Here is an 8,342-nt window from a genome sequence, read left to right on the forward strand (position 1 = left end):
TGGAGGGTGTTTGCTGGTGTTGGGTACTTTGAAATAAAGCTTTCCAGTTCTAAATCATGAGCATTCAATACCATCTAAGTTGTACCATCTGGTAGTGCTTAGGTTAAAAAGGCCGTGATGCATTTCTTTAAAACAATTTATACTGAAAGAGTTCTTGGAAGTCCAGAGTTTGTTATGACATTTTTAAACAGAAGTAATGGATGAAGTGCAGTGTAAGTGCTCAGTAAAAGAAATTAGTGATGGACCTTTCAGGAAACTTTCAGGAAGGCAGTATTTTTTTCAGGAAACTAGTGGTGACCTCAGCTACCTTACTGTACCTTATTGTATTGTTAGAGGCTACCTAAAGAAAAATAGGTCAGTAAGAAACAGATAAGTTGCAATTTTAAAAGTGAAGGAAATATTCAGAACCAATTTCTAATGAATTATGTATTTTATTGCAATCTGCATCTTAAATTATAGAGGAAGATTTCCCTTAAATAACTTACAAAAGGCATTAAACGATCAGTTTTAAAAATAAGATTTTTTCACTTAAATGGGTCAAAATATTGATAAAATATTAACTTGTTAATTTCAAGAGGGCACAATGACTTTTCCTGGTTAATTTGTGTTGTCTTGGTTGTCACTTGCCTAATATGGAGTCTGACATTAAATTCTTTGTCTACTATTAAAGGATATTAAAAATTCCATCATGAGCAAGGGATAAGGAATGTTTGCTTTCATGGGTCGGTCTTGGTTTCTTCTTGTCATACTCTCCTGCTAGACATCAGTTGGGTTGAATTGGCTGACTTAGGTTTTGTTTGTCTTCCAAAATAATTTTGCTGTTCTTACACAGGTTCCCACCTTCAGATGACCTTAGTTTTGTGCTTAAAGTTGTAGAAGGAAAATACCATTCACTGAGAAGTGACAGGATTCAAGAATTCACTCCGTAGCACATCTTCCCAAAATAGTTTGAGCAAATATATGCAAAAATTATGAAGCAATAATATCAACTCTTGTGTAATTCGCCAAGCTAAAGTTCATTTTCTTTAACAAGTGTTGACTTTCTGGCATAGTTACATGTTTGGGGATCACACTGCAAACCATCTACACAAGCTGTATACCTCACACCTTCCAGATTTCCTCACACCTTCCAAATAAAACATGGCAGGATTTCAGTTGCAGTTTTGTAGGCAAACAAACCAGGTAAATAGTTTCTTTGTGCTAGTATGGATCAGACTGGACACTTCACAGATTAACAATCACTGCTGTCTTCAGAGCAATTGTGATGGTTCCCAGGAACATAGTGGCAAAGAAAGAAAAGCTTGAAAGGACTCAGTCATAGCTGTTTTTCAGACAAACTCCGCTTGGGAAGGGGTAAGTGATTCAGCACTCCCTGCTTGCTGCTGAAAGCTGAAGCCATGCCACTCACTATAGGAGATTTCAGGGCTCTGCAAAGGAAATTCAGGATTCATTTATCTGGACACTCACAGAGAAGGGGAAAGCTTTGGTTTCCATCTCCATTCCAAGCATTAACTCCGTATTTTATCCTCATAGTCTTCTGAATTGTCATGTGGATCAGAAATCAGATCTCCTTCCTCCCTCTGACTTGAGAATGGCAATTAATAGTTTAGAGAGTCACAGTTTCTTTTGTCTTCTTAGATATTTATCTGAGCCTTCAAAGGAGAATGTAATAATGAAAGGATATATGTTGTGTTGCATAAGTTGGGTGTTTGTCATAACTTCAGATGCACAGTAAGGTTAAACTGTAACCTGTGAGATGGTAGTAATAAATTATATTTAGTATGTGAATATGTGCCAGATATGTGTATGGTTTGTACCTACGGTCTGGGTGTGGCTGTCCCTGTGAGTCAGGGGTATGGAGGCCACACCGCTGTGCTGACACCTGAGTCAGGACCCATGTGTCAAATGTCTGGCATTCTGGAGAGAGGTGAACTGGTCAGGCTGACTGCACTTATGTTAATACACCTCCAACTGTAGGTTATTCAGCTGTTAGCCTATAGTGCCAGCTAATTCTGTACTAGTCTGAAATTAATCTCAAACTCATGGATGAGGGTATTAGCAACTGCAACAATCTTACCAGTAATGCAAACATTTCCATTGTACTATGAGACATCAGTGTTTAACTTAAGATTTATACAGATTTATATCACACCATCCAACTATACAATGTAATGTCAACGTAGCATTGTAGAGTAAGGAACATGTAAATTACAGTAATTTCACGATTATAAGCCGCACCATTTTGACTAAAATTTTGGTCCGAACCCAAAGTGCGGCTTATAATCAGGTGTGGCTTATATATGGACAAAGAAGGAAAAGTTGCTGTTTTAGTTTGGAGGACAGGTGTCTGCTGAGAAAGGCAGGAACTTCTCTTTGAAATGGAGAATGTAAACCCCTTCCCTCCAAACTATTATAATTAACTCCTCTTACCCTTTTGCTTCACACAGATCTCTCCTCCCTGTGGAGACTGAGAAACATCACCCCAGCAGGGCAGGGGAAGCATGAAATCACTCCCACATCTCTCTTCTCTTTCTTTCACAGGACCGACAAGACACTGTGAAGCTTGAAAATGAATGTCAACCACACAAAAATCCCTGGCTTAAAATTTTGCAGGCATTTAAATTTTGCAGTATTAAAATTTTGCAGGGAGTATTATCTGATGAAGGTTGGCAATAGAGGAGGGGACCAAACTGGGGCCAGGTACCATCAGAATCTTCCTGGTGGCTAAAAGTTTTGGCCCTGCCTGTCATTTCGGGTGCTATTTCCCTTTCTCCTTGCTTTATGCTGTCCATCAGCATTGTCTGACAGCATGATGTGGTTCATTAAAAAAGGGAGGGATCAGGTGCAAGATGAATTTTCCAAAAGATCTTCCAAACGACCATGTGTAGAGGCACAGAACAGCTTTCTGAAACAGAGTTAATAATTCCAGTTGTTAATAATGCTCCACTCACAGCTGATGCTGTTCCCAGCACCCACAGCCAAGCTGTGCAGATCCCACTTGTTTGCAGGCAGGTTGGGAAGGAGAGAGAAGTTATTCTGAATTATATTTCATGTGACATTTGGCATTTAAGAATATTATGGCATTATTTTAAAACACTTCATGGATTTCTAAGCAATCCTGCCAGAGATTGCATGTATGAAAATGTGCTTATTTGTTTCTATAGGTTGACTTTGCACATGTGATCTTCTCAGCTTTTCAGAGCACTTTTTTTGAGCATTGGTACACACCACAGACTTCCCCAAATTAATTGTGCAAAGTGCACAATGTTTTGAAAACCAGTTCCTAAATAGATACTCGGTATTGAGCAAGAAAGGTAAGTGATTGGGAAAGCACAGGAGTTGCTATTTACAGCAGCTGGGTTTCAAAAAGTTTTAGCAAGTTACAAGCCCTCTTGAAAACAAGCAGGAAATATTCCACAATATTCCTTCAATTCAATTGTCATTGTTAAGTTGGGGTTTTTTAATGACACGGCTTTTAGCAGCTCAGACCACCTGAAGTGGACCTCCTGCTCACTACCCTGGCCAGCAGGGCTGCAGAAACATGGCATGAAGGATGATCAGGGCTCAGGGAGCTTCAGGGATGTGCTTCAAAGGGCTTTTTTATTACTCTGCTCATCATCTTCAGAGCTCTGGGCACTGTGTCAGGCTCTCAGCAAGTGTGGAGCAGTGGGGAAAAAAAAAAAAACAAGGACAAGGAAGAGGGAAGATTGTGTCTGTAATTGCTCACCTGTAATTATCTGCCATTGTGCATTCTGTTCCTGCTTCTCATTAGCATAGAACCAGGAGAGTATTTAATTGCAACGTGGCTCTGTCCATGGCATTATCTGCAAGCAGAGCAGATCAGCTCAGACTTCTGGGGCTGAGAGAGAGATGAATTGCTCTGATGGAGATCAGGAGGGGCAGCAGGGCACAACTGTTGGATCAAGAGGCAGAATACAAATCACAGGGCACCAGTCTGGGACTAAACAAGTGCTGTTCTCTCTTTTTTCCACTGATCACTTGGTGGTGGCAGAGTCCCACATCCCAGCTAGCATCCCAACATGTTCTGCACTGTGAGGCTGATTTTCCAAAGCATCCACAGCTGGCTGGGGGGACAGGGAGCTACAGGAACCTGGATTTGGGATTGGATTTCCTGGCTGTGCCTCGCTATCCTGTCCTGTGCATGGGCATTGCACAGTGGCACTGCAATTCAGTCCTGGGGTTGCACAATGGCAGCAGCTGCGTGGAGAGGAGAGGAACAGAGCTGTGCTCTTGGGAGTTGTGTGAGAAGGAGTGAGGCTGAAGAATGCACTGAAATCAAGTCATGACTTGCAGCAAAAGAGGCTCTGTAGCAGTGAGATGTACCTGGCCACAACTCTGTGGATGCACATGATGGGGGATGATGTGAATTTGAGCTGCTCAAATTCAGAAGCGGAGGGAAAATTATCCAGACTTGACCTGCAGTGTGACCTGAGCACAGGGAGAGATGCTGAAGCTGTCCCCTCCTCAGTCCCTGCTCCTGTCCCCTGGCTGGAGCCCAGCTCAGGCCATTCCCAGGTGCAGGCTGCCCCTGGCACAGGCTGTGGGTGAGTGCAGTGTGAGCCTGCAGATCTGGCTCTGTGCTGTGGGCACTCACCTGGGTACCAAGGAATTTCAGAGATCTCTGGCAGCACTTTTGTGCCACAAAGTGAGGAGTGGGGTTTCAAACCAATGCTCTCTGCTCTCAGCTGTCCTCTTCAGGAGTTTTTATACAGCCTGGCTGGATCTGTGCTCACGAGCTGATCTGACCAGTGAGGAGGATAAAATCAACACTCTTTGGTGTGTTAGCCAGAGCATCCAAGTCACCACACAGCTCTGCAGCCACCTCATCTCCTGCTCCCACTCCCACAGCCTCTGTGCTGGTGCCCTGAAACACTGCCACCAGCATTAGACATAACTGCTGGCTTAATGAGAGCGTGGCAGCCTGCCAGCATCCAAGAGGCAGAGCTGAGCTGGCTGCACTGCTTTCAAAGGGGTATTAAAAACCCAAAAACAATACACTGGGAAACAGCAGGGCAAGCTTTGTCGCCCTGATGTTGCTGTGGGTCAAGCACCTGTTTTGCCTCAGGTTCATCCCCTGGGAAGAAGAGTTGAGCAGGGGCTCTGTGGTCCCTGACCCCACTCCCAGGATGCTCCCAGGGGTGCACAGTGTGGTGTTGACTCACATCTCCACCCTGCCCTGCTGGAGAGGGAGGTGGAAAAGTGGGATTCCCCCCCCACCATCCCTGCAGGCTGGGGTGGAGCTCAGGAATTTATTCCCTTCTGTGACAAAATGAGATGACACAATGTATTTCCATGGTTATCACAGCAGCCCATCAAGGCTCCTGGGGCAATGGATTGCCGGACAGCCTGGGGGTTTCAGTGATTTCTTTTTTTTAGTGATACTGGTTTAACTCAGAGAGTGTGAGCCTCCCAATGAATCACATCACAGTCAATTAGAAGTTTCCTGTCAGTCGTGACTTCTTGGATATTACAGTAATTTCACGAATACAAGCCGCACCAATTTGACCAAAATTTTGGTGGAAACCCGGAAGTGCGGCTAATATTCCGGGGCGGCTAATCTATTAACAAAATTCTAAAAGCTGCCAACACGGAAGTGAGAGCCCGCGGCAGCCCCAAGCCAAGCTGGAGCCCGGCCGGCCCCGGCAGAGGTGGGAAAGCCTGGCAGAGGCGGGGCCAGCAGTGTGGGGGCGGGCGGCAGAGCCTGGGCCAGCAGGGCGGGGGAGCCCGGGAGAACTGGGGCTAGCAGTGCAGGGGAGCATGGCAGAAGCAGGAAGGCCGGCGGGTGGGGCTGCCTGGCAGCGGGGGAAGCCCAGCATAATCGGGGCCAGCAGCGTGGGGGAGCCCGGCGGTGCGGGGGCCTGCAGTGCCGACCAGGGCGAGGAAACGCGGCGGCGGTGCAGACGGGAGGGGGCGACCGGCGAGCGTGGTGGCGGCGGCGGCAGCCCTGCCGGCGGGGCGAGCGAAAGCGGCGCTCGCGAAAGCGCCGCCGCGAGCCGCGAACCACGAGCCGCGAAAGCGCCGCCGCTCGCCGCGAACCGCGAGCCGCGAAAGCGCCGCCGCTCGCCGCGAACCGCGAGCGCGCCGCCGCGAACCGCGAGCCGCGAGCCGCGAACCGCGAGCCGCGAAAGCGCCGCCGCGAGCCGCGAACCGCGAGCCGCGAGCCGCGAACCGCGAGCCGCGAACCGCGAGCCGCGAAAGCGCCGCCGCGAGCCGCGAGCCGCGAACGCGCCGCCGCGAGCCGCGAAAGCGCCGCGGGGCGGGCGCGGCGCTCGCGAGGCGCGGCGCGGGGCGAGCGAAAGCGGCAGCGGAGCGGACGGCGAGCCCGGCGGCGGCAGCCCTGCCAGCCGGGCGAGCGAACGCGGCAGCGGGGCGGTGCTGACGGGAGAGGGGGGCCAGCGAGCCCGGCGGCGGCGGCAGCACCACCCGGCCAGCCCCGCCGAGCCGTGGCGCTGAGCTGGGCCACCCGGCCCCGTCGGCAACCATGAGCGGGCCGAGCCTCTCTGGCCCCGCCCCGAGCCAGTAAAGCCCGCTATGCCGCGATCCTCTTACTAATTGGCCAATTTGTGAAAGCTGCGCACGGATTCTCGCGACGAACGAAAGTGCGGCTAATATTCGGGGTGCGGCTTATCTATTGACAAAGACAGCAACATTGTCGAGGCACCGGGGGTGCGGCTTATAATCCGTGCGGCTTGTATTCGTGAAACTACTGTATTCCCAGCAGTGTAAATGCCATGCTTGGAGCCAAAATTGGGCTCAGCCAGGGAGAAACCCTCACTTGTGTAAATGAAGAGAGCCCCCCCCCAGACCCCTCCGACCCCCTCAGGACCCCACCCGGAAGTGCGGCTTATAATCGTGAAATTACTTAACTCTCTGAGAATATTTTGGTATTTCTAAATTATCCATCAATGCATGCCCAAAATGTCTGTTGCTATGGTGTTTTAATATTAATTGCAGAATTAAAGGACTATGCAGTACAATATAAAGGCTATACTGTACAATTTATAGGCTATACAATAGTGTAACAATGAGGTGCCACCTTTAGAAGTAGGGCTGCCAACTTTGATTAATGCATTTATTTCTGCAAGCAAAGAATATAGACACTGATACATCAGTGTGGAAGTCAACTGCCTATATGAGGAAAAGGACTTCTGATTGAATAAATTCGGAAGTACACATCATGTCATCTCTTGCATATTCAGATATGGGTCACTACTGGGTAAAATACATGTTTTGTGTCTTAGTAGTCCCATTAAATCAGATAAGCCTGTCAGCTTAAGTAGAACCATTGCAAAAGACCAAAAGAAAAACAGAAGTTACATCACCACAAATACTATTTCTGTGTATTTGACTAATGTCAGAGTCCAAATAGTACATGACAAAATCAGTGACATCAGTAATACCACTATCAACAGAGGCCCACTCACTTCAACTGAATGGCTTCTGTAAAAGATGGAATCTCATTATTAATCACCTTTTTTTACCACAAAACATATTACTGAAATCTGCTAGTTCATCATCCAACCTCGTGTTGTAGATAAAGCAGGAAATGCAGTCTTACTGAAAAAAGAAATTACAGAGTAACCATGAAAATCACATTTTCAAATCACTATGGTTACAGATATTTCATAGTCGAGTCTTTTAAAAGCTAGGAATAGAGTGGTGATTCTCCAATGTTAGAAGCTTAATATTTTGCAAATATTTTATGTTCTGCTCTCTCCCTGTGAGCGTAGCACTGAACTCTCTGTGTCCAACCTGGCTGGGTAGGAGTACTGGGTACATCTTTGTGCACCTGAGCAAGCAGCCACGTTCCTCCTACCTATCATCTACCAGTTTTAATCCCTAGAATACTTGACAAACACCCCCTCTGCCAGGACAAATACTATCTCTTTATATGGACAAATACATGATTTCAGCCCGATAAGGAAACAGATACTGAAATTAACTCACTTTCCAAACATGACAAAAGCATTAAGAGTCAAGAGTAGAGACACCAGGTAAATAGATACTTTGGCCCATCCTTAAATTCCTTCCTTTTTAACAGATAACATAAGCATCTGTGAAATGTCCCGCTCAACTCATGCTGGGAGGCTTTAGGCTTGCTGATTGCTGGTGTAACACTCTGATCAGCACAGCTTGTGTTACAAGTGCTTTCTTTGGAAATACTCCTATTCAGTCATTTCCATAAGCTATGTTTAAGTACACAACAAATTATTAATATGTACAAGCAGTTGTCATGGAGATAATGTGATTCCCAAGTGCGTTTTTGTAAGTGGCACAAACCTGGCACATCCCACATTCCTTCTATGGACAATTCCTACATA

Source organism: Catharus ustulatus, chromosome 15 (genome assembly GCF_009819885.2).
Source record: "Catharus ustulatus isolate bCatUst1 chromosome 15, bCatUst1.pri.v2, whole genome shotgun sequence".
NCBI lineage: Eukaryota > Metazoa > Chordata > Aves > Passeriformes > Turdidae > Catharus > Catharus ustulatus.